A 24,201-nucleotide genomic window follows, 5' to 3' on the forward strand; every position below is an offset into this window, starting at 1 on the left:
TACGATAGGCCGAATGTGCTGTGTCAGTCTATAATTCTGTATTACTCTACGAAGAGAAAGATGTCAGAAGCTACTTTATTAGCCAAAGGACGATAGATTTATGGAATAAGTTTACCAGGGTATGCTACTGATGTGTATAGTATAAATGGGCTCAAGAAGCTTCTTAGGCCGCTAATGGCGGTGGGGCGGTAAATTTTGTGCCGGAAAATGGCAGCCAAAAGTTCGGTTGCTGCGCCGTGAGTCTGGAGTGGAGCGCTAAGGGAGGCGTCCCACACTTCTCTTGGGGTGCTAGGCCGGGTGAGCAACTGAACATCCCGAGCTAAAGGGCGGCTTCGGAGCGAACCTGAGAGAGGCCACCCTGAAAAAAAAAAATCAAAACCAAAAACATTCCTGATAAAGTACCCCGCCCACCCCAATAAAAGTGAATCACAAAAAAACCCCAAAGAAATATCAATTTCACTCCATCTTTTCCAATCATTGTATCCCTTAACGCCCCGGGACAGCTCTGCATGCCAGCTTTCTCTGGCGGTGTCACTAGGGGGCGCTACGGATGCCGCTCCAACCAAATAGCGCATCGCTGTCGAAACCGGGGGCGTTGGACACAGGCACGATGCTCCCAGGCAGTACTGCTCAGCTCCTCTGCAAAACCGGCACCGAATTTCCCGGCGGGGCGCTAGAGGCTGGCCGCCCGGGCGCTAAGAATTTCAAGACCCATTACTGCCCCTCCGGAGCGCTAACAGAGGCGCAATCCCAACGAAAATCCAGCTCCATATTTCTTAATGGAGAGCTAAGGGATTGAAGGATATTGTCAATAGCTCCAAGTCGCTCTCTGAAAAATGGACAAAGCTGGTTGCAAATTGCCCTTTTCCGCTCCCGACAATGCTGATATTTAATGTCAGTCGCACTCACCACTTACAAATAATTAAAATGCTTTATCACTCCCTGACCTTTCCTGCTGATGAAGTCTGCCACTTAGGTAAATAATCAAGATGCGTCAATAAATAATTAATCTTGATTTTTGGCACTTGTGTTGCTGTGTCACTGGGTCTAATTCTTTTTAATGAGTTTCTTAATGCAAGTGAATAGCAAATAGTCTAATGTTATTAAAAGTCGATGCTATTAAAAGATATGAGTGAGCTTATTTAGTTATGAGTGTTATTACCCCAAGCACTTCTGTGACTTCCCACTGTTTAGCTGGTTACAAATCCGGAAGGAATCCTTCCACCTGACATCCTCAATCACTCAAGCAGCAGTGATGTTTAGGAGCAGGCTTTTACCAGCGCAGGCCGCGTGTAGCAATTGTTGCTAAGGACACTTGTTTGGCTCAGGAACTGGAGCAGAGGGACTTCTGGGAAATAGCATCTCTGCGAATTGATCCTGTACAGTGACTGAATAAAATCAGATTCAATTGGTATTACAAGGCATCCCAAGACCTTTCATTAGATTTTGGAGATATTCTTCTGTGAAAGTCACAAATCAGTGCCACAGTCACAATATCAGTATTTGTGCAACTGCTCTTTGCTCCTTGAGTTTCAAAAATATAGGCCTGGGAGTTCTGCCCCCTTCGCTTTTCAGTGGGCCGGGAGTGTTATGTCTGTACTGTATTTATGAATGACTCCACGAGGCAATGTGTTGTACTCAAACTGTAGTAACCTTGGTCCTTTATTCGTAACTCCAGAGTGAGGCAGCCGCATGGTGGCTATCCTTTTATACAGCCCCTGCCACCAGACCAGGAAACCCCGGTCTCCACCAGTTGCACCCTCTAGTGGTGCCAGCATAGTATTTACACAGTGTAAACCTTATTGAAAGTGCATCAGGTAAATAAGTCTTATGTGACTATGCAGTGACTACACAGAGTATATCTATAGTCTGCATATATAAAAGGGAGCGGGAGGAAACTCAAAGATGCAGGGAACCTGCATCTTCGCCTCTGTTTATCGCCACACCAACCACCCCCCCCCCACCCCGACCCCCCCCCCAACTTCCTCATTTCCTGGGAGACACTTTCCGTAGGTGCAGACTGCACCAGCCCATAAGTAGGTGGGTGTTTAGAAAATGCATGTCAATACTCTCACCATTTTGTGCTGATTTGAAAGCTGTGTGTAAGGGGCCCCTGCTCGGTCCTGGACCCGGTGTTTACTGGTTGGCAGAAAGGGAGGGACAATCTCCTTGCCAGTCAGGGCCGGTACAAATGCTCAGGAAGCACTGCTTTGCACAGACTTCCTGAAAAGGCACGGATTTTGTGAGATTCGAGGTTAGACAGATTTTATTGTGCAGCTTCACACTATTTAAAAGAAAAGAAATAAATTAGTAGAGCCCGTGGCTCGGTGGGAAGCACTCTCATCTGAGTCAGAAGGGCGTGGGTTCAAGTCCCAGGGACCTGAGCACAAAAATCTAGGCTGACGCTCCAGTGCAATACTGAGGGAGTGCTGTACTGTCGGAGGTGCCGTCTTTTGGATGAGACGTTAAACCAAGGCCGCGTCTGCTCTCTCAGTCGATGTAAAAGATCCCACATACTGTATCAAAGAACAACAAGGCAGTTATACCTGGTGTCCTGGCCAATATTAATCCCTTGGTCAACATCACTAAAAAATAGATAATCTAGCCGTGATCACATTGCTGTTTGTGGAAGCTTGCCTATGCGCAAATTGGCTGCAGCATTTCCTACATTACAAGGGTGACTGCACTCCAAAACGACTTTATTGTAAAGCGTTTTGAGACGTCCTGAGGTTGCGAAAGGCGCTATATAAATGCAAGTCTTTCTTTGAAATAAATATAACCTAAATAAAACTAGAACATTAAAGGATTGTGTCCCATGATGGTAAACAATTTGGGCTTGACCTTTTTGAACTAAGGGGGTGTGAAATTGCCCCATGCTGGGTTTGGGGCGCATCATTTAAATTAACTGAAAACTGAGATGGGCGGGAGAAAGTTTCTAAATTCGGCACTTTGTCTCCCAAATCGGAGAGCTGCGTTGTCGGAGTGTGAAATGGCCTCCGCGTGGCAGTAGCGGGACGAGAGAGGGACAGAAGCACGGCGATGTCCCGCCACTTGTCGGCTGCGGACTCTACATCCCTTTCTGTGGCCACCAGGAAGGGTGTTGGCTGGGCCAGTGACCCTAGCCCCCCCCCCCCCCCCCCCCGCAAGAAGAGAAGCCGGGTTGCCTATTGGCGGCCGGGCCCAACCAGCGGCCGCCATTGTCGCGCTGACTGCAAAGTCGTCCGACAAAAAAAAAAGATGGTGGCCGCGGCGACCCTTGAAGGGTGGACGGGGCGCGCCCAGCCACCACAGCTTCGCGACACGCAGCCGGTGGCACCGCCCCGCGCCAACCTCGCTCCCGCGGGGCGATAAGGGGTTCAGCGCGCACAGCGATGATGTCATCTGTGTGTGCGCCACTGCCCGGGGGAGAACGCTACAGTTCGCGGCACAAAGCCGTTTTCGGTGCCGCCATCCTGGGGCAGATTCCGGCAAGGTCACTTCTGCCGCCTGCCCCGCACCCCCGGATGAAAAGTCCTCTCCGTCCCGATAGCGCCTCCCTAACAGGCCTTTCCGAAAGGGGCAATTTCGGTCCGCAAGGTGTCTTTATTAATTTTTAAAACAACATTTCACATCTGGGTTAAAGGCATGAACTACAATTCTTGCTAAAAAGAGGCAACTCAACAAGGATTTTTGCTCATTTACTGAAAGAAATAAAGAAGACATCATTATTTAAAGATAACAGTTAAAGCTCTATGGTTTAATTGCAATATTTGGCTCTTTTCGACAACGAATTTTTACTCTCCTTTGTTATTTTATATAAAATTTGAAATTTCTGCTATTTCCCCCGAAAAATGAATGTTGAAAATAAACTCTTTGTAGTTTGCCAATCACAAATGTAAGAAATGATATTTTCCTCAATACACTCAGTTAAGAGCTGGAAGTTTGGAATTTGGTTTGCTATGAGATGCACTTTAATTGAAATGACAGTGTGTTATTAGAATGCTGGTTCAAGTCCAACATAACAAGAGAGTTCAAGCGGGTATTAGGAGAGCTAGCCAAAGCAAGTTTAAGCAGTGTCCTCAGTGAACCTGACAGGAGTGACTGAGAATCATAGAAAGGTTACAGCATGGGATAAGGCCATTCAGCCCATCGAGCCCGTGACAACTCTCAGCTAGTCCCACTCCCCCCGCCCTTTCCCCGTAGCCCTGCAAAAAAATTTTTGATTCCATATATAAAAATGTACTGATTAAAATTCAGACAGCTTCAATTAACTGTATGATAAGAACTGAGGAGTTATCAGTGTGGTGGGGGGCGAGGAAGTGTAAGTGGGAAGGGGAAGTGTAAGATTAACTTCATCTCTTCTTGCTCACCCCCACCCCTCCTCCCCTTCTCTGTTTTTTCCCCCTTCCACCAAATCCCGTCACTGTCCAGCTTGTAATAGTCAACAGATGCCCAAAACTGGAACCCAACAGGTATTTATAGCCCAGAGTCCTGTCCAGTCAGCTGTTGACTGCGCGATCACACTTGTGTATGTGTGTGTGCCTGGTGAGGGGGACGTCAGTCCTTATCACATTTCTCCTGCTCTCTGTTGTCTGCCTGCCGAGTAGGATCCATTAGAGGCCGTTTAAGAAGAAGCTTCAAAAGCTCCCAACAATCGAACTGTACCGAGTCGGGAAAATCAATCCTCCGGAAGGTACAGTAACACTTGGCTTGTGGTGTGAAAAGGAAACCTTCGAATGGAAAGTAGCACTTTTTTCCCAGTTTGAATTTCTCTTTGCTCTCGCACTCTTTGTTGCTGGCGAGCTTGGGCGAGGGGGTTATTTTTAGTCTGTGTGGGGACAGCTGTTGCTGGAGAGGCCATGCTCTCCTATTGTGCCCTCGCTGGGTGCTTGTACCTGCTCCGTTGCATAACGTTGCAAACATTTCAACTCACCTCGGAAATGGTGAGAGGGGGTGAATAGGACTGCTTGCTGCTGCCTGGGGTTAGTGGTGGGGGCGGGGAATTGGAACCTGAGAACAAAATCCGATTGGTTTAATGTGCTGGAGAGCAGGGGCCGGTTCGGCCTTCAGTCACCTTGCTACCTGAACTGTGCGTTAACTATCATAACGCTGGGTTATTCGCTTTACCCTCGGAGTGGAAGCAGAGGGTGGGGGATGGGGAGTGAGGGGGTCTGCCCAGGTTGTTCCTGCAGCCTCCAGCGGGTGTACTATGGATGCAACTGCAGAATGACACCCCCACATCTGGATGAATGACTGTGGACACAGGGTTCAGAGGGCAAGCCTTAAAAATAAACTCTTGTTTTATTTTGTCATTTGTGCTGTTGTATTGGAGTCAACTTAAGACTGCAGTTGCATATGGAGGAGAGGAGAGCTGTACAATGGATAGGTTTAATATGTAACAGAAATGTAAGGTGTGATTGATTCGTATTAATACGCTTTCGGGAGGGGAATTGCATATCGCCCCAGTTACAGCCGTGAGGCGGGACTTCCTGTACCAGGCACAGAAGCGCCGCCCCGTGAGCTAAGGGCTTACCCGCCGCAAAAACCTCGCGCTCCACTTCCTCTCGGGGGCGATAGCCAATGCAAATTTTCCAGCGCTTTGCGGTAAAGAGGAGGGCCAGGCTGCCGACTCTGTGAGCGGGAAACGGGGCCGGCGCTGGACCGCGGTGGGGCACACCAGCCGAGTGCCGGGCCGCAAGGTCGCGGCCCAGACTCCGCGGTCTGTGAAACCGAAGGAGGGGCGCGAGCTGCAAGTCAGCCATTTAAAGAACACCTCCCCCTCTAATTGTTACCCTGCGAGCGGCCCATGGCCCGGCACGTGCCCTGCGAAGCTGTCGCGGGCATTGTAGTCCTCTCCGGTGCAGCGGGTCCGGGGCACTACCGGTTAGTGCCGGCATTAACCTCCCACCTAATTTCGCCAGAGCGGCGCCGCACCCGGGTGAATAGTCGTTTGCGTCCCGTTAGCGAACAGGAGGGCCAAATGACCCGAATTTCCCCCCCCCCCGCCACAGTATCCACTGTTTAGTCAAACCTAAGTCTCTGGAAGCTGGACTTAACCTACACATATGTTCACAGAGGGACAACGGGTGTTGCGATGGGGCCTGATACACAGGCCCACTGCGAGGCCTGGAGCGGTGGATCATGGACTTGCATGCAGGCTCGCGGGAAGGCACAGAGGGGTGGGTCACGGCAGACAGACCTACAGATCTCAGAGCCATGGGTTGGTCGACAGTATCATGACCCACAGGGAGAACCAGTGTGGTCAGTCAGAGCCTTATAAATAGGCCCATGGAAAGCCTCTGTGTGGTAGGCCAGAGCATTGTTTGTAGGCATGTACAGAGGCCTAGGGTGGTGGATCAAGACCTCGGACCCGCAGTGAGGACCAGTGCATGGGGTCAGATCCCTTCACACAGGGGCATGTGTACTGAGAGAGGGCACAGTAGCAGAATCATCATTATTAACACATTTCTCACATCATTATCTAACCACACTGAAAGACTGTATGAAAAATTTTCTCAAATTTCTATTGAGGTATAAATATGGCCCGAGCAACAGAATGATTGTCTTCTCCTTATGTGGCTCAGTGTCAAATTTTTGACTTATAATCCTCCTGTGAAGCGCCTTGGGACGTTTCACTACGTTAAAGGCGCTATATAAATACATGTTGTTGTTAATGTGAAGCAGGAATGGAGACATTCAATTGCCAGCTTGAGGAGGACACTTCAGGTGTGCTATAGTTAGAGGAGAGCAGGAGTTTGGGGGTAAGTGATGTTAGGAGTATTTGTCCCGGACCTGGTGTGGTGAGGCTTCCCATGGCCTCCATTCTGGTACTGAGGAAGAATGGAGCGAACATTAGGTCCTGGAATTGGTAGATGATAAATTTCAGGTCGCATGCTTATCTCAACCACAATGATAGAGAGTTTTAGAAACTTAGAAAATAGGTGCAGGAGTAGGCCATTCGGCCCTTCGAGCCTGCATCACCATTCAATATGATCATGGCTGATCATGCATTTCAGTACCCCATTCCTGCTTTCTCTCCATATCCCTTGACCCCTTTAGCCGTAAGGGCCATATCTAACTCCCTCTTGAGTATATCCAATGAACTGGCATCAGCAACTTTCTGTGGTAGAGAATTCCACAGGTTCACAATTCTCTGAGTGAAGAAGTTTCGGTCCTAAATGGCTTACCCCTTATCCTTAGACTGTGACCCCTGGTTCCGGACTTCCCCAACATCGGGAACATTCTTCCTGCATCTAACCTGTCCAGTCCCGTCAGAATTTTATATGTTTCTATGAGATCCCCTCTCATTTTGTATTTAAAGGGACATGCTCAACAGATCTTAGGGCTGATTCTTCTGAAATCATTTCTTAATGACGCTCCTGTTGTAAGGTCGCCATATACTGATTGTACCATATGTACCATATATACTGATTGATTGTACCATGCAAAGCGATTTCTTTGTGATCACCTTTCCCCAGCCAAACATGACTTCACAATGACCTGAAAGAACTTGCATTTATATAGTGCCTTCCATGGCCAGAGGACGTCTCAAAGGGCTTCGGCCAATGAAGTACTTTTGAAGTGTAGTCACTATTTTACTGCAGGGAGACATGGCAACCAGTTTGCGCACAGCAAGCTCCCACACAGCAATGAGAAAAATGACCAGGTAATCTGTTTTTGAGATGTTTGTTGAGGGATAAAGATTGGACAGGACACTGGAATAGATCCCCAGCTCATATGAATGCAGATGAGACTGTATGGCCTAGAAATTCAGAGAAAGCTCACAAGGTTGATTCCCGAGATGAAAAAAAAAAGACTTGTATTTATATAGCGACTTTCACGACGACCGGACGTCTCAAAGCACTTAAAGGGATTGTCATATGAAGAAAGGTTGAGCAGGTTGGGCCTATACTCATTGGAGTTTAGAAGAACGAGAGGTGATCTTATTGAAACGTCTAAGATTCTGAGGGGGCTTGACAGGGTAGATGCAGAGAGGGTGTTTCCCCTCGTGGGGGAATCTCGAACTAGGGGGCATAGTTTCAGAATAAGGGAAATGAGGAGGAATTTCTTCTGTCAGAGCATCGTGGATCTTTGGAATTCTCTACCCCAGAGAGGAGTGGAGGCTGGGTCATTGAATATATTTAAGGTGAAGATAGAGAGATTTTTGAACGATAAGGGAGTGAAGGGTTATGGGGAGCGGGCAGGGAAGTGGAGCTGAGGCCAGGATCAGATCAGCCATGATCTTACTGAATGACGCAGTCGGCCCGAGGGGCCAAATGCCTTACTCCTGCTCCTATTTCTCGGAGGGGGGCCACTAACAACTCCTGCTAAATATCGCGGGAGTTTAGCGGCGGCGGTAACCCATAGCAATGACGATGTCATCACCAAGTGCAGCGCCCCGCTAGCGATGCCAGCGACAGCTTCAAGGGGTGGGTACAGGGCGGCCGGCCTCTCGTGGGGCGCTAATTAAAGGGGAAGGTGTGGGCCATTTCCAAAAAAAATCCAGCTGATTTTTTGCCGAGCGTCCCGTTGGTGCTTTGACTGCACGGTGCGTGCCGCGATCGGTCGGCCCGGCACTCTGCTCAAGTGTCAGGCTGTTGGCACGGCAACTCCGCTCCCCGGTGGTCCAGTGAGGCCCCTTTCATTACTGCAGACTTTGCGGCTTGGGCCCTTCCCTTTAATGAAGGGGAGATTCCCTCCTACGCGGCCCAGTGCGTAGCGCTGCGCTGTGCTTCCGACCCGACTGCCCCCCTCCCGACCTGTCCAGCCTGCTCACGCCCCAGAAAGGACGTGGGGCGTGTTATTTTGCACCCCACTTCCTTTCGGGGGCAGTAACACTAATTTAGCGAGTGGGGCGGGACTTCTCGGATGTTACCGCCCCTAAACAGGACACAATGGAATGTTCCCCCTCTATTTATTTGATTTCCTGAATGATCCTTTCAAGTAGTTGATCATAAAGCACTCGAGGTGCAGGCTAAAAACGCAATGGGTAGCAGTGGGCCCTGAAACACTCAGAGAAAATGACCTTGTGATATGCAGACATAGAAACATAGAAAATAGGTGCATGAGTAGGCCATTCGGCCCTTCGAGCCTGCACCGCCATTCAATGAGTTCATGGCTGAACATGCAATTTCAGTACCCCATTCCTGCTTTCTCACCATACCCCTTGATCCCCCGAGTAGTAAGGACTTCATCTAACTCCTTTTTGAATATATTTAGTGAATTGGCCTCAACAACTTTCTGTGGTTACAGGACAGGAATACTGAGCACAATGTGGGCAACACAATGTCAGCTGTTAGAATCATAGACTAGTACAGTACAGAAAGAGGCCATTCACCCATCGAGTCTGCGTCGGCTCTTTCGAGGAGCAATCCAGTTAGCTCCACTCTCCCGCTCTTTCCCCGTATCCCTGCAATTTTTTCTCCTTCAAGTATTTATCCAATTCACGTTTGACAGCTACTATTGAAGCCCCATCAGGCAGTGTACTCCAAATCCTAACCACTTGTTACGTCTAAAAGTTTCTCCTCATGTCGCCTCTGGTTCTTTTGCCAATCACCTTAAATCCGTGCCGTCTGGTTATCGACCCGTCAGCCATTGGAAACAATTTCTCTTTATTTGCTCTGTCTCGAACCCTCACGATTTTAAACCCCTCGATCAAATCTCCTCTCAATCTTCTCTGCTCTAACGAGGCTGAGGGAAATGGGATGGTGCATTGGGTTCCACTGGAACCTGGGACTTGGGTTGAAGTCTACCACCTGGTGATGGATGAAAATCTCCTCTGTCTGCTGATTGCAAGGGTCCGGTGTATTGCAGGCTTGGCGAATCTCCATCCAGCTCCTGGTGGGCACAGGCCCACAGTGCAATAACTGCTGCTTCAGCATCCGTTGCACTAAATCGACAATTTCAGAAAGGCTGCAGGATGTATGGTGTGTGAAAGAAAACAAAGAAAACACCAGACGTCCCAAAGCACTTTACAACCAATGAAGTACTTTTGGAGTGTAGTCACTGTTAAAATGTGGGAAACACTTCTATCAAACCTCCTCTCAATCTTCTCTGCTCCAATGAGAACAACCCCAGCTTCTCAAGCCTATCAACATAACTGAACTCCCTCATTCCTGGAACCATTCTCATTAATGATTTGGAAAGCGATGTCAGACATGCGCAGTAGAAGGTGTTCTTTACGGCTGAGGGTGAGACACGTGATTGGGCCAGAGGGAGCTTTACTAACCGTCTAACCATCTGTCCTGAGGGTGCGCAGTGTTGACATGACATTACCAAAGACAAGGTCCCTGAACTTTGAGCACAAAAATTTGCAATCCCCTCCCTTGCCCAAAATACAATAGTGAAGTAAGAACAGGCGGCATTCAGCATCAGGCAACATCAGCTGTGGACATGGTGTTTTTTTGGGGGGAAGTATATTCAAAGGTGAATGAACCATAAATAATTTTACTTTTACAAATGTGACATAAACAATGCACAGAAGGCTCTCTCAATCCACTGGAGATTGAATATATTTCACTCAGTACATTGCTGACTAACTGGGGCTGTAATGATCCGTAGTCGATGAAATTATAAGATGCCAAGATCAATGTGAATGAGGAAAGAAAGACTTGGATTTATATAGCGCCTTTCAGGACCACCGGACGTCTCACAGCATTTACAGCCAATGAAGTACTTTTGGAGTGTAGTCACTGTTGTAATGTGGGAAACGCAGCAGCCAATTTGCGCACAGCAAGCTCCCACACACAGCAATGTGATAATGACCAGATAATCTGTTTTTTCTTGTTCTGTTGATTGAGGGGTAAATATTGACCCAGGACACCAGGGATAACTCCCCTGCTCTTCTTCAAAATAGTGCCATGGGATCTTTTACGTCCAACTGAAAGAACTTCTTGGTTCAACGTCTCATCCGAAAGATAGCACTTCCGACAGTGCAGCATTCTCTCAGCACTGCACTGAAGGGTCAGCCTTGATGTTTTGTGCTCAAGTCGCTGAGTGGGACATTATTCAGACCATCTTATCCATCTAGAGAAACCATCACAGCATCCAAGTGTCTCTAGGATTTTTTGACGTTATTGTCCATTCCAAATGTCAATTACTGTGTGTGAGGAGGAATTTCCTGACAACAGTCATCTTCAGCAATTTGAACTGTGTCCCCTTCACAACCTTCAGCACTTGCCTTGAAATAGTGCTCCAGATTTGCCTTGTTTTTATATAACTTGTTCCTGGCATCTGGGCAACATTGACGAGGCAGTATTTACTGCCCATTCCTTGCTGCCCTGAGCGTAGGATTGGAGTAAGCTGTACTGAGGGAGCACTGCGCTGTCGGTGGTGCTGTCTTATGGATGCGATGTTAACCGAGGTCCCGTCTGCCCTCTCAAGTGGACATAAGAACATAAGAATATAAGAACATATGAAATAGGAGCAGGAGTAGACCACCTGGCCCCTTGAGCCTGCTCCGCCATTCAATAAGATCATGGCTGATCTGATCATGGACTCAGCTCCACTTCCCCGCCCGCTCCCCATAACACTTTATTCCCTTATCGCTCAAAAATCTGTCTATCTCCACCTTAAATATATTCAGTGACCCAGCCTCCACAGCTCTCTGGTGCAGCGAATTCCATAGATTTACAACCTCTGAGAGAAGAAATTCTTCCTCATCTCAGTTTTAAATGGACGACCCCTTATTCTAAGACTATGTCCCCTAGTTTTAGATTCCCCTATGAGTGGAAATATCCTCTCTGCATCCACCTTTTCGAGCCACCTCATTATCTTATATGTCCGTTGGGCGGGCCACATTGTTCACATGCGTGACACGAGACTCCCAAAGCAAGCGCTCTACTCGGAACTCCTACACGACAAGCGAGCCCCAGGTGGGAAGAGGAAACATTTCAAGGACACCCTCAAAGCTTCCTTGATAAAGTGTAACATTCCCACCGACACTTGGGAGTCCCTGGCCAAAGACTGCCCTAAGTGGAGGAAGAGCATCCGAGAGGGTGCTGAGCACCTCGAGTCTCGTCGCCGAGAGCATGCAGAAAATAAGCGCAGGCAGCGGAAGGAGCGTGCGGCAAACCAGACTCCCCACCTACCCTTTCCTCCAATGACAGTCTGTCCCACCTGTGACAGAGACTGTAATTCCTGTATTGGACTGTTCAGTCACCTGAGAACTCACTTTTAGAGTGGAAGCAAGTCTTCTTCGATTTCGAGGGACTGCCTATAATGATGATGATGTTTCGATAAGACCACACCTCATTCTTCTGAACTCCAATGAGTAGAGGCCCATCCTACGCAACCTTCATAAGTTAACCCCCTCATCTCCGGAATCAACCTAGTAAACCTTCTCTGAACAGCTTCCAATGAAAGTATATCCTTCCTTAAATATAGAAACCAAAACTGTACGCAATACTCCAGGTGTAGCCTCACCAATACCCTGTACAGTTGTAGCAGGACTTTTCTGCTTTTATACTCTATCCCCTTTGCAATAAAGGCCAACATTCCATTTACCTTCCTGATTACTTGCTGTACCTGCATACTAACTTTTTGTGTTGCATGCATGAGGACCCCCAGGTCCCTCTGTACTGCAGCACTTTGCAGTTTTTCTCCATTTAAATTATAATTTGCTTTTCTATTTTTACTGCCAAAGTGGATAACCTCATATTTTCCCACATTACACTCCATCTGCCAAATTTTTGCCAACTCACTTAGCCTGTCTATATCCCTTTGCAGATTTTTTGTGTCCTCACAATTTGCTTTCCCATCCATCTTTGTATCATCAGCAAACTTGGCTACATTACACTCGGTCCCTTCTTTCACGTCATTAATATAGATTGTAAATAGTTGAGGACCCAGCACTGATCCCTGGTGCACCCCACTAGTTACTGGTTGCCAACCAGAAAATGACCCATTTATCCCGACTCTCTGTTTTCTGTTAATCCTCTATCCATGCTAATATATTACCCCCAACGCCATGAGCTTTTATCTTGTGCAGTAGCCTTTTATGTGGCACCTTATCGAATGCCTTCTGGAAATCCAAATGCACCACATCCACTGGCTCCCCTTTATTCACTCTGCTCATTACATCCTCAAAGAACTCCAGCAAATTTGTCAAACATGATTTCCCTTTCATCAAACCATGTTGACTCTGCTTGATTGAATTATGCTTTTCCAAATGTCCCGCTACTGCTTCCTTAATAATGGACTCCAGCATTTTCCCAATGACAAGATGTTAGGCTAACTGGTCTATAGTTTCCTACTTTTTGTCTGCATAAAAGATCCCATGGCGCTATTTTGAAGAAGAGCTTAGGGAGTTCTTCACCGGTGTCCTGGCCAATATTTATCCTTCAACCAACATCATGAAAAACAGATTATCTGGTCATTACCTTATTGCTGTTTTTGGGAGCTTGCTGTATGCAAATTGGCTGTCGTGTTGGCTTCATTTGAACAGTGACCACACTTCAAAAGTACTTAATTGGCTGTAAAGTGCTTTGGGATGTCTCCCAAGAGAAGGGCTGCTACATAAAAAGCAGTTGAACTCATTTTAGACAGGGAGCGTCCAGCTGGCACAGAGAGAAGACTTGGATTCCATCGGTCTGGATTAGTAGAAGTGCAGTTTGACTCTTAACCCTCTTCCCCACCCCATCGTATAAGAACATTTATTGAAATTCAAAGACCGTACCTCGAGGCTTGTTAAAGAGCTCACATCATCAGTTATCCATGGCCATGTCTGATTAAACCAGAGCCTAAAGTAAAACTTCTGACTAAAGAGCAAAGTAATTACTTGGCACACAATGCAATCTATTTCCAGAAAGGCCTTGGGTTGAATTTCCCCTTAACACTTAAATTTGGCAAAAAAAAGGGAAGGGTGAACTCAATGGGAAATTTCCCCTCTCCTCCCTCCTCCCCCCTCCCCTTCTGTAACGTATGCACCTGTGAATATGCTCACAGGTTTGTATAGTTGTAGAGCTGTTGGTATATTGTATGTGCGAGGTTGCAGCCCCTCTTCCTCTATTTGAAGGGGCTGCTCCTCAAATTCTGGTTGCACTTCAGTCCCATGCTCCTGATCTTTGGGCATCCTCTGCGGAGGGGAGCGGGCAGGTCCAAGGGCCTCCTCGTAGGACTGCTCCTGGGCATGGCCAATGTGGCCATCAATCGGTCCAGGTAGCGGGCGGTCAAGGGGGTCGTTCAGTCCGACTGCCTGCCTCTCTTCAGCGGTTACATCCGAGCTGGGGTGTCCCTGGAGATGGAGCACACGGTGTCCACGGTATGCTCGTGGCCTTCCCCGAGAGGTGGGCGCCGGAGGGACAGGAGTGCATCATCACCCCCAGCAACCAAATTTTAATTTGAGTTAAGTTTACTGTCAAAAGTTTAATTTGCTTAATGTGTCGGCTTTAGTGGCGATTGGGGGACATTGATTTATGGTTTCAACTTAAAATAGTCGGAGAGCTGTTGCATTGTGAGTGGTTTAGCCAGTCACGTGATGTTCACAAGATTCAATAAAACCCCAGTCAGTTGGGTTCAGGGGATCCACGATGAGGCAGGTGGTCGTGAGCCTGGTGGATGAACTGGTAATGTAGAGTGTACTTGTTAAACCTTTGCTAATAAACCAACTAGTTCTTAATAGCAATGTTGCTATGAATTCTTAAGCAAAGAACCCATGAAGCGAATACATTACACCCCCCTCCCCCTGCCTCCGCCTCCCCCCACCCCCCCGCCCTCCAATAAAAGAACTGACACGAGGAAGATCACCATCAGCTGTCTAGTACATAAGTCATAGAATGATATTATCTTACTACGCAGAAGGAGGCCATTTGGCCCGTCATGCCTGTGCCGGCTCTGTCAAAGAGCTATTCAATTAGTCCCACTCCCCTGCTCTTTCCCCAAAGCCCGGCAAATCTTTCGTTTTCAAGTATATATCCAATTCCCTTTGGAAAATTTACTATTGAATCTGCTTCCATCACCCTTACAGGCATTTCATTCCGGATCACAACAACTCGTCATAAACAAAATCTATCCTCATCTCCCTTCTGTTTCTTTTGCCAATTATTTTGAAATCTTTGTGTCCTCGGGTGTCCGACCGTCCTGCCAGCAGAAACGGTTTCTCCCGATCCACGCTACCAAAAACCGTCGTCATTTTGAACACCTCTATCAAATTTCTCCTTAACCTTCTCTGCTGGACCGAGTACATTTGCCCAGCTTCCCTAGTCTCTCCATATGGCTGAATTCGTCAATCTTTATCTTTGAGTCTCGATCATGAGTGTCGCAAACTCTACAATTGTGGCAGGGCACCTGGAGCGCTGTGAGCAGTTCTGAGCACCACACCTTGGGAAGGATATATTGGCCTCGGAGGGAACACAGCGTAGGTCTACCAGAATGATACCCGGACTCCTCCAAGGGTTAAATTATGAAAAGTGATTGCACAAATTAGGGTTGTATTCCCTAGAATTTATTTGGTTAAGGGATGATTTGATGGAAGCTTCCAGGATATTAAGGGGAACCTATAGGGTCGATAGAGAGAAACTATTCCCGCTGGTTGGGGAGTCTAGGACTAGGGGAGCACAGTCTAAAAATTAGAGTCAGACCTTTCAGGAGTGAAATTAGGAAACACTTCTACACACAAAGCGTGGTAGAAGTTTGGAACTCTCTTCTGCAAACAGGAATTGATGCGAGATCAATTGTTAATTTTAAGTCGGAGATTGATAGCGTTTTGTTAACCAAAGGTATTAAGGGATATGGGCCAAAGGCAGGAATATGGAGTTAGGTTTCAGAACAGCTATGATCTCATTGAATGGCAGAACAGGCTCGAGGGGCTGAATGGCCTCCTCCTCTTCCTGTGTTCCTCGGGCATCACAGCCCAGCCGTATTTTATTTTGCCTGATGTCCACTCTACCAGCAGGAGGCACTGAAGAGTAACCAGGGGAAAGAAACCCAGTCTGATTTCCCCCTCCTTATCCCAGGACACTATGGCTAATTGTAGCACCTTTACTGCTGCTGCAGTTGAGTTCGGCTAACTCAGCACAGGCTGGGAATTGAACCTGAGACCTTCGGTCTTTTATGGCTCAGTTTTGCATTCCCTTGACCAACTAGACCTTTGAAGAGCCTGAGCAATGAACTTTTAAATTTGTTCCCCTATTCTCTCATCGAAAAGTACTGATCTCTGGAAAAATACCACTGTAGGTGATACTTATGCCAATCATAAGGTGATTGGCAAAAGAACCAAAGGTGATGTAAGAAAATTTTTTATTATGTAGCGCGTGGTTAGGGTCTGGAATGCACTGGCTGAAAGGGTGGTGGAGGCAGACTCAATCTTATCTTTCAAAAGGGAATTGGATAAGTATCTGAAGGTAAAAAATTGCAGGGCTACAGGGAAAGGGCGGGGGAGTGGGACTGGCTGAGAGCAGGCACGGGCTTGACGGGCCGAATGGCCTTCTCCCATGCTGTAACCATTCTATGATCCTCGGGCCATTTGTGATTTGCTTCAAATTCTGGGCAACACATAAATGAAAGGAGTTAAAGAGGAAGAGCAAGAGGACATTTGCTCTTAAATTAGGTGCAGACTGAGGCCCAGGAGTAGGGAATTTGCCCTTCGAAGCATCATAGCAGCTTCTGCGTCCATCACTTCTGAACACACAAGTTTAACGGGCAGGAAAAGGCCAGTTGGCCCATCGAACCTGCCCCGCACACCGTGATGGCTGAAACATCGTGGCTGAACACTTCCTTACTGCCCCACCCTGCCTCCTCTTCTCCTCTCCCACACCCGACCCAACCATGTCATTTCTTGGGAGAAGCAAAAAGCAGAGGAAAAAAAATCCCAGGGACAATAACAAAAGAAGACTTGCATTTATATAGCGCCTTTCACGACCACTGGAGGTTTCAAAGCGCTTTACAGCTAATGAAGTACTTTTGGAGTGTAGTCACTGCTGTAATGTGGGAAGCGCGGCAGCCAATTTGCGCACAGAAATCTCCCACCATCAGCAATGTGATAATTACCAGATAATCTGTTTTTTTGTTATGATGATTGAGGGATAATTATTGGCCAGGATAACTCCCCTGCTCTTCTTCGAAATAGTGCCATGGGATCTTTTTTACGTCCACCTGAGAGAGCAGATGGGGCTTCGGTTTAACGTCTCATCTGGTAGACGGCACCTCCGACAGTGCAGCACTCCCTCAGCATTGCACTGGAGTGTCAGCCTAGGTTTATGTGGTCAAGTTCCTGCGAAAAGATACCCAGGAAAATCCCTCTCCGACCCTCTGAGGTGGTCAAAGCCAGTCCAGGAGATCACGTGGATCAAGTGGATGCTGGGACAATTGGAGATAGATAGTTAGAGAGGTAACTGGAGGATTTCCCCATCGCCCTTATTTTTTGTTAACACAGTGAAGGGGCGCCCCTTCTCATGATGTGCCCAGATACTAAGTTGCACTTCAGCAGCCTCTATATTTGGGAGGCTGGAGATATATATTTAGAGCGCTGGTTAGGCTTTGGGAGAGAGAAGCTTTCCACTTCACTTACAATTTATTCTTAGCCGTGCAGTCAGTTGCCATTGTAACAGCAGTCTCCTTGCAGTTACACAGACGGGAACATTTCAGCAGGCTGATTTACATCCTATGATTACCGCGCGTGTCAGCTTGACTCAGTTGGTAGCACCTTCGCCTTTGAGTAAACAGTTTTTCAGTTCGAGAACCATGAGCTCATGTTCGAAGCTGTCACTCCAGCGCAGGACAGAGGGAGTGCTGCACTATCGGAGGTGAGGCATTAAACCAAAAGGCCTGTCTATCCAGGTGGGCATTAACGATTGCATGCGATTGTTTGGGAGAAAAGAGCAGGGATCTTTCCAACATTTCACCCTCAACCAATACCATCAAAAATGTTAAACTACAGGTTTACCCTCCCTTATCCAGAACTTCCTTATCCAGAACCATCCCTCGTCCAGAACCATTCCCGGCCACCGGGTGGCGCACGCGCTCAACTCCGACGTGAACAAATTGAAGTCCTTCCTCGCTGCCGACTCCCACAATCGCTGGCCTGAGCCACACGATCCACCGCCCCCGCCCCATGATCTCTCTGCCGCACTCCCAGCCCCAAGCCAGCCAGCCCCGATAGCCCCTTGCTCAGTACCTGTACCATCCAATTTAACGTGACCACCCTTCGTCCGGAAAAATCCCTTATCCAGAACAGGCCGGGTCCCGAGGGTTCGGGATAAGGGAGATTCAACCTGTACTTGTTTATCTCATTCTCTTCTTCTACCTGGGTAGTCCCCCAGAGTCGAGGATGACTTGCTCCCCACACTAATATGAGTTCTCAGGCGACTGATGAGTCCAATGCGCAACCGACAGTCTGTGTCACAGGTGGGGCAAACAGTGATCGGAGGGACGGGTGGTGGGGGGGGGGGGCTTGGGTTGTTGTGCGCTCCTTCCGCTGTTTGCGCTTGGCTTCCGCGTGCTCCCGGCGAGGAGACTCGGGGTGTTCGGCGCCTTCCCGGATGCTTCTCCTCCACTTTGCGCGGTCTTGGGCCGGGGATTCCCAGGTGTGGGTGGGGATGTTGCACTTTTTCAAAGAGGCTTTAAGGGTGTCCTTGAAACGTTTTCTCTGCCCACCTGGGGCTCGCTTGCCGTGTCGGAGCTCCGAGCAGAGCGCTTGTTTTGGGAGTCTAGTATTGGGTATGCGGACGATGTGGCCCGCCCATCGGAGCTGACTCCCTGTTTGAGGGACATGGGTGGCTGAATTCCTGCCACGTTTCTTTTTAGAAGAAAGGAAAGACCTTGGCCTGGAAATTTGGTCGCGGCGTTAACCCGGGCGGAGCGGTAAATTCTGTGCCGGGAAATGGTTTGCGTCTCCAGCCGCAAAGATTCACCAGCTGGGCCCTGAGTGTGGAGCGGAGCGCTAAGGGAGGTGTTCCACACCTATATTAGGGCGCTAAGCCGGCTGAGCAACTGAAAATCCCGATGTAAACTGCCGGCCTCGGAGCGCCCGAAGAGAGGCTTCAGTGGAAAAAAGAAATCTGAAAAAAAAAAACCCCACCACAACAGTCCCAATACTTTACTGACGCCACATCAACATGAATCACAAAAATAAAAAAACAATCACACTTACCTGAGGTCGACATTCCTTCCCTCACTGCGACCGGTACAGCTCGGGCCGCCTGCATTCCCGGGCGGTCCCACTAGGGGGCGCTGCGGGGCGCTGTGGATCGGGCGAGTTTCAAATTTCGAGCCGGTGTCGCCAGCAGGGGGCGTTGCACACCGGCTCGCCACTCCCGGGCGGTACTGCTCCGCGCCCCCCCGCAAACCCGGCACCGAACGTCCCGGCGGGGCGCTGGAAGCTGGTCGCCCGCCCGTAAATGCTTCCCGCCACCACGCCACCCCTCCAGGGCGAAACCGGAGGTGGCAAGGAACTGAAAACCCAGCCTGTTGGATTTATAAAGCACTTTTCACAATCTCAGGATCTCCCGAAGCGCTTTACGGTAAATGAAGTACATTTTGGCATGCAGTCACTGTTGCAATGTTTGAAACGCGGCAGCCAATTTGTGCACAGCAAGCTCCCACAAGCAGCAATGTGATACTTATCAGATAATCTGTTTTTAGCCGTTGGTTGAGAGAATAAATATTGGCCAAGACATCAGGGAAAACTCCTTTGCTCGCCTTTGAATAGTGGCATGGGATTTTAGAGGACAGAGGTGTGATACAGGTTAAACCTCCCTTATCCAGAACCCTCGAGACCTGACCTGTTCTGGATAAGGAAGTTTTCTGGACAAGGGGTGGTCACGTCAAATTGGATGGTACAGGTACAGAAGGACTTCAATTTGTTCATGTCGGAGTTCTGCGCATGCGCCACCCGGTGGCCGGGAATGGTTGTAGACGAGGGGTGGTTCTGAATAAGGGAGTTCTGGATAAGGGAGGTTCGACCTGTACATTCTTTATGATATCACAAACACACACATAAAAGATGGCTCTACACGAAGTTGTCAGGTGACCTTGTCACATGATGCTTTTATTGTATTTACATGAGCCTTACCAAAGTAGCCCACTAGGTGGAGCACTATATTACAGAAGGGGCCTCGGTTTGACACCTCAACCGAAAGATGACACTTTTGACAAATCGCCTCTATAACAGCAGTCACTGCACTCCAAAAGATTAATTTATTGTGTGAAGCCCTTAGAGGTGTTCAGTGACAGGATCAGATGCTATATACATGCAAGCACTCGTACTATCTTGCTGAAACCATGATCTGCTTGTGTCTCGGTAGTGGCAAGGCTCATCACTTAGGCTAACTATATTACAGAAGCGTTTATAGAAGAGGTTGTTTGATAATGCGCGTGGATCTCGATGCGGTCGGACCTGGCCCATTGATGTTACTGGGTGGATTCTGCAGTACTGTAGCAGCGGACCAACTTGTAGGTTGTAAGTCAGTCCTGGCCATCAGACGTTTCCCCTGTGGCTGGGGATGGCCTGAAGAGGTCGGCAATTAGTAAACGACACTACTGGCCTGTGCCACCCAACTCACTGGCAGCGACAGAGAGTGGCACCTACATGGGCATCAGAGCGTCGCTGCCCAAATGAAAAGAAAGACAGGAAGACTTGCATTTATATAGTGCCTTTCATGACCAGCAGACATCTCAAAGCGCTTTACAGCCAATGAAGTACTTTTGGAGTGTAGCCACTGTTGTAATGTAGCAGCCAATTTGCACACAGCAAGTTCCCACAAACAGCAATGTGATAACGAGCAGATAATCTGTTTTTTGTTATGTTGATTGAGGGATAACTCCCCATCTCATCTTCGAAATCGTGCCATGGGATCTTTTACATCTTTTACTTGAGAGAGCAGACGGGGCCTTGGTTTAATGTCTCATCCAATTGACTGCTCACTCAGCACTGCACTGGTGTGTCAGCCTAGATTGTTTTTTGTGCTCAAATCCCTGGAGCGGGACTTGAACCCACAACCTTCTGATTCAGAGGCAAGTGTGCTACCCACTGAGCCACAGCTGACACTATCTGAGCTTGGGAGCAATGCCAGTTCATTCACTGAAGTGGGACTGCTGGCGCCATTGCTGTAAAAGAGTAATGTACTGAGAGAACTTGGACTAGCATCAGAGAATCTGGAACACAAGTTGTGGGGAGGGTGGGAGGTATTGGGTAGCGCAGTGAGTTAGCACACTGTCCCATCATCTATGGGGACTTGGGTTTAAAAGCGGCCCAGATTAATGGGATGGAATGGGAGAGTCCTACCCCAAAATGAGTTTGGGCACATCTCATAGGAACAGGAGTCGGCCATTCAGCCCCGTGAGCCTGCTCCACCAATCAATAAGACCATGGCCGACCTGTAGCTCAACTCCATTTACCCGTCTTTGTTCCATATCTCTTGTTACCCTTACCTCACAAAAGTCTCGCCATCTCAGTCCTGAAAACTCCGACTGTCCCAGCATCCATAGCCTTTTTGGGAGAGAGTTCCAGATTTCTACAACCCTTTGTGTGAAAACGAACTTCCTGTTTTTTCCCTGAAATGGTCCCTAGCTCTAATTTTAAGATTATGTTGCCTCTTTCTTGAATTCCCCACCTTAAAGTAAAGGAAGACTTGCGTTTATTTAACACTTTGCATGACCACCGGATGTCTGAAAGTGTTTTACAGTCACCAGTACTTTTGGAATGCAGTCACTGTTGTAATGTGGGAAATAGTTTCTTGTATCTACCCTCGCAAATCCTTTTAACGTGTTAAACACCCTCAATCTTCTACACTTCAGGAAATACAAGCCAAGTTTATGCAGCCTGTCCTCATAACATAATCCTCTCAGATTCGGTATTATTCTGGTGAATCTGTGCTGCTCCCCCTCCACAGCGAATACCTCTCCAGTCCGGGACTCTGGTTCGGCAACATCCCCGGTCCGGTATCATTACCGGTGCGGGATCTGCTCCTCTTCTCCCCGCTGCCTCTGATGTTCCCTCCGAGGTTGGGTCGGCGGGGAGAAGGAGTGAGGAGATGGGCCTGAGAAATGCTTCTGTGCTGTTAGCAGCGTTGTCAGCTGTACCCAGTTAGTGTAGGGTACTGCTGACAATGCGAGGATTGGCGTGACCTTCCGTGGTCCGGAAAAGTCTCTGGTCCGCACCGGTCAGGTCCCAAGGGTGCCGGACTGGAGAGGTACAACTGTATCTCATTCCTGAGGTGCGGTGCCCAAAACTGAAAGAAGAAAGACTTGCATTTATATAGCGCCTTTCATGACCACCGGATGTCTCAAAGAGCTTTACAGCCAATGAAGTACTTTGGGAGTGTAGTCACTGTTGTAATGTGGGAAACGAGGCAACCAAACTGCACACAGCAAACTCCCTCAAACAGCAATACGATAATGACCAGATAATCTGTTTTTGTTATGTTGATTGAGGGATAAATATTGGCCCAGGACGCCGGGGATAACTCCCCTGCTCTTCTTCAAAATAGTGCCATGGGATCTTTTACATCCACCTGAGAGAGCAGACAGGGCCTCGGTTTAATGTGCGAAAGATGGCACCCTCTGACAGTGCAGCACTCCACTGTACTGGAGTGTCAGCCTAGACATGTTTAAATCTCCAGAGTGGGATTTGAACCCACAACCTTCTGACCCAGAGGCAAGTGTGCTACCCACTGAGCCACAGCTCACACCGTGCTCCAGATGGGGTCTGACCAAGGCACTGTACATCACAAACTGACTCCTAAAATCATCCAATAATTGGCACTAATTGGTGCTAAATTTTCAGCTTTGGTCTGAAAGGCAAGAAAGACAAATCGAATATGTGTCTGACTGAAGGGCAGAGAATTGTATCTTGTTCAGGGACTGTGTCATTGGCATACGATACATACTTTATCACCGAGAACATTTTAGCACATCAATCAACATAATTAAAACACAACGAAAAGAGAGAGGGACATAGTGCGGGGCCTCCGGGGACACACAATCACCGTGAGGTGCATCACTGGATGAGATACTTCGAACTGATTAAAATCTGATTTGAAAGGATGAGCAGAGACGCCAGTATTACTTAATTTGATTAATAAGGGACTGTGAGGCCAAATGTCATTCAGGTAAATCATAGAATAGATTCATAGAATGATTACAGCATGGGAGAAGGCCATTCGGCCCGTCGAGCCCGTACCAACTCTCAGCGAGCCCCACTCCCCCGCCCTTTCCCTATAGCCCTGAACATTTTTTTCCTTCAGATACTTATCCAACTCCCTTTTACATAGAAACATAGAAAATAGGTGCAGGAGTAGGCCATTCGGCCCTTCGAGCCTGCACAGCCATTCAATGAGCTCATGGCTGAACATGCAACTTCAGTACCCCATTCCTGCTTTCTCGCCATACCCCTTGATCCCCTTAGTAGTAAGGACTACATCTAACTCCTTTTTGAATATATTTAGTGAATTGGCCTCAACAACTTTCTGTGGTAGAGAATTCCACAGGTTGACCACTCTCTGGGTGAAGAAGTTTCTCCTCATCTCGGTCCTAAAAATCGCCTCGTCTAAATCATTAATGTACAATGAAAGATAAAAGTGAGTCTGCCTCCACCACCCTTTCAGCCAGTGCAATCCAGATCCCAACTACTCGCTGCGTAAAAAGGTTTTTTCTTCTGTCGCCTTTGGTTCTTTTGCCAAACACCTTTCTCGACCCTTCTGCCAATGGGAACAGTCTCTCTCTATCTACTCTGTCCAGACCCCTCCTGATTTTGAACACCTCGAGCACATCTCCTCCCAACCTTCTGTGCGCCAAGGAGAACAACCCCAGCTTCTCCAGTCTATCCACGTAACTGAAGTCCCTCATCCCTGGAATCATTCTCTTCTGCACCTTCCTAAAGTGTGGTGTCCAAAATTGTATAAGATTGAGGCAGTAATGCTTCTTTTATCGAGTGAGTCCTGTCGGGGGTGAAGGGTTGGCCGTCCCAGCCCGTGGTGGCACAAACAACAACAACAACAACACGTATTTATATAGCGCCTTTAATGTAGTAAAACATCCCAAGGCACTTCACAGGAGTGTTACAAGACAAAAACAATTATTTTGGCACCGAGTCAGATAAGAAATTACGGCAGATGACCAAAAGCTTGGTTAAAGAGGTAGGTTTTAAGGAGCGTCTTAAAGGAGGAAAGAGCGGTAGAGAGGCGGAGAGGCTTAGACAGGGAGTTCCAGAGCTTGGGGCCCAGGCAGCTGAAGGCACGGCCACCAATGGTTGAGCACTGCCTCGATTTCAAAATTCACATCCTTGCT

General features: G+C 48.1%; 1 protein-coding gene across 6 annotated transcripts in view; it reads left to right on the top strand.

Annotated features, from left to right (window-relative positions):
• Nucleotides 1-4,494: 4,494 nt before the first annotated feature.
• LOC139269044 (unconventional myosin-XVIIIb-like) overlaps nt 4,495-24,201 on the top strand; it is a 452,517-nt gene continuing 432,810 nt past the window's right edge. For 4 of the 6 annotated variants that reach the window (XM_070888021.1, XM_070888023.1, XM_070888024.1 and 1 more), the window contains exon 1: nt 4,495-4,672. The gene's annotated coding sequence lies outside the window, so the exon portion shown is untranslated. The remainder of the gene's footprint in view (nt 4,673-24,201) is intronic. The other 2 variants (XM_070888026.1, XM_070888022.1) reach the window with 2 other exon arrangements.

The sequence above is a fragment of the Pristiophorus japonicus genome, chromosome 8, assembly GCF_044704955.1.
Source record: "Pristiophorus japonicus isolate sPriJap1 chromosome 8, sPriJap1.hap1, whole genome shotgun sequence".
Taxonomy (NCBI): domain Eukaryota; kingdom Metazoa; phylum Chordata; class Chondrichthyes; family Pristiophoridae; genus Pristiophorus; species Pristiophorus japonicus.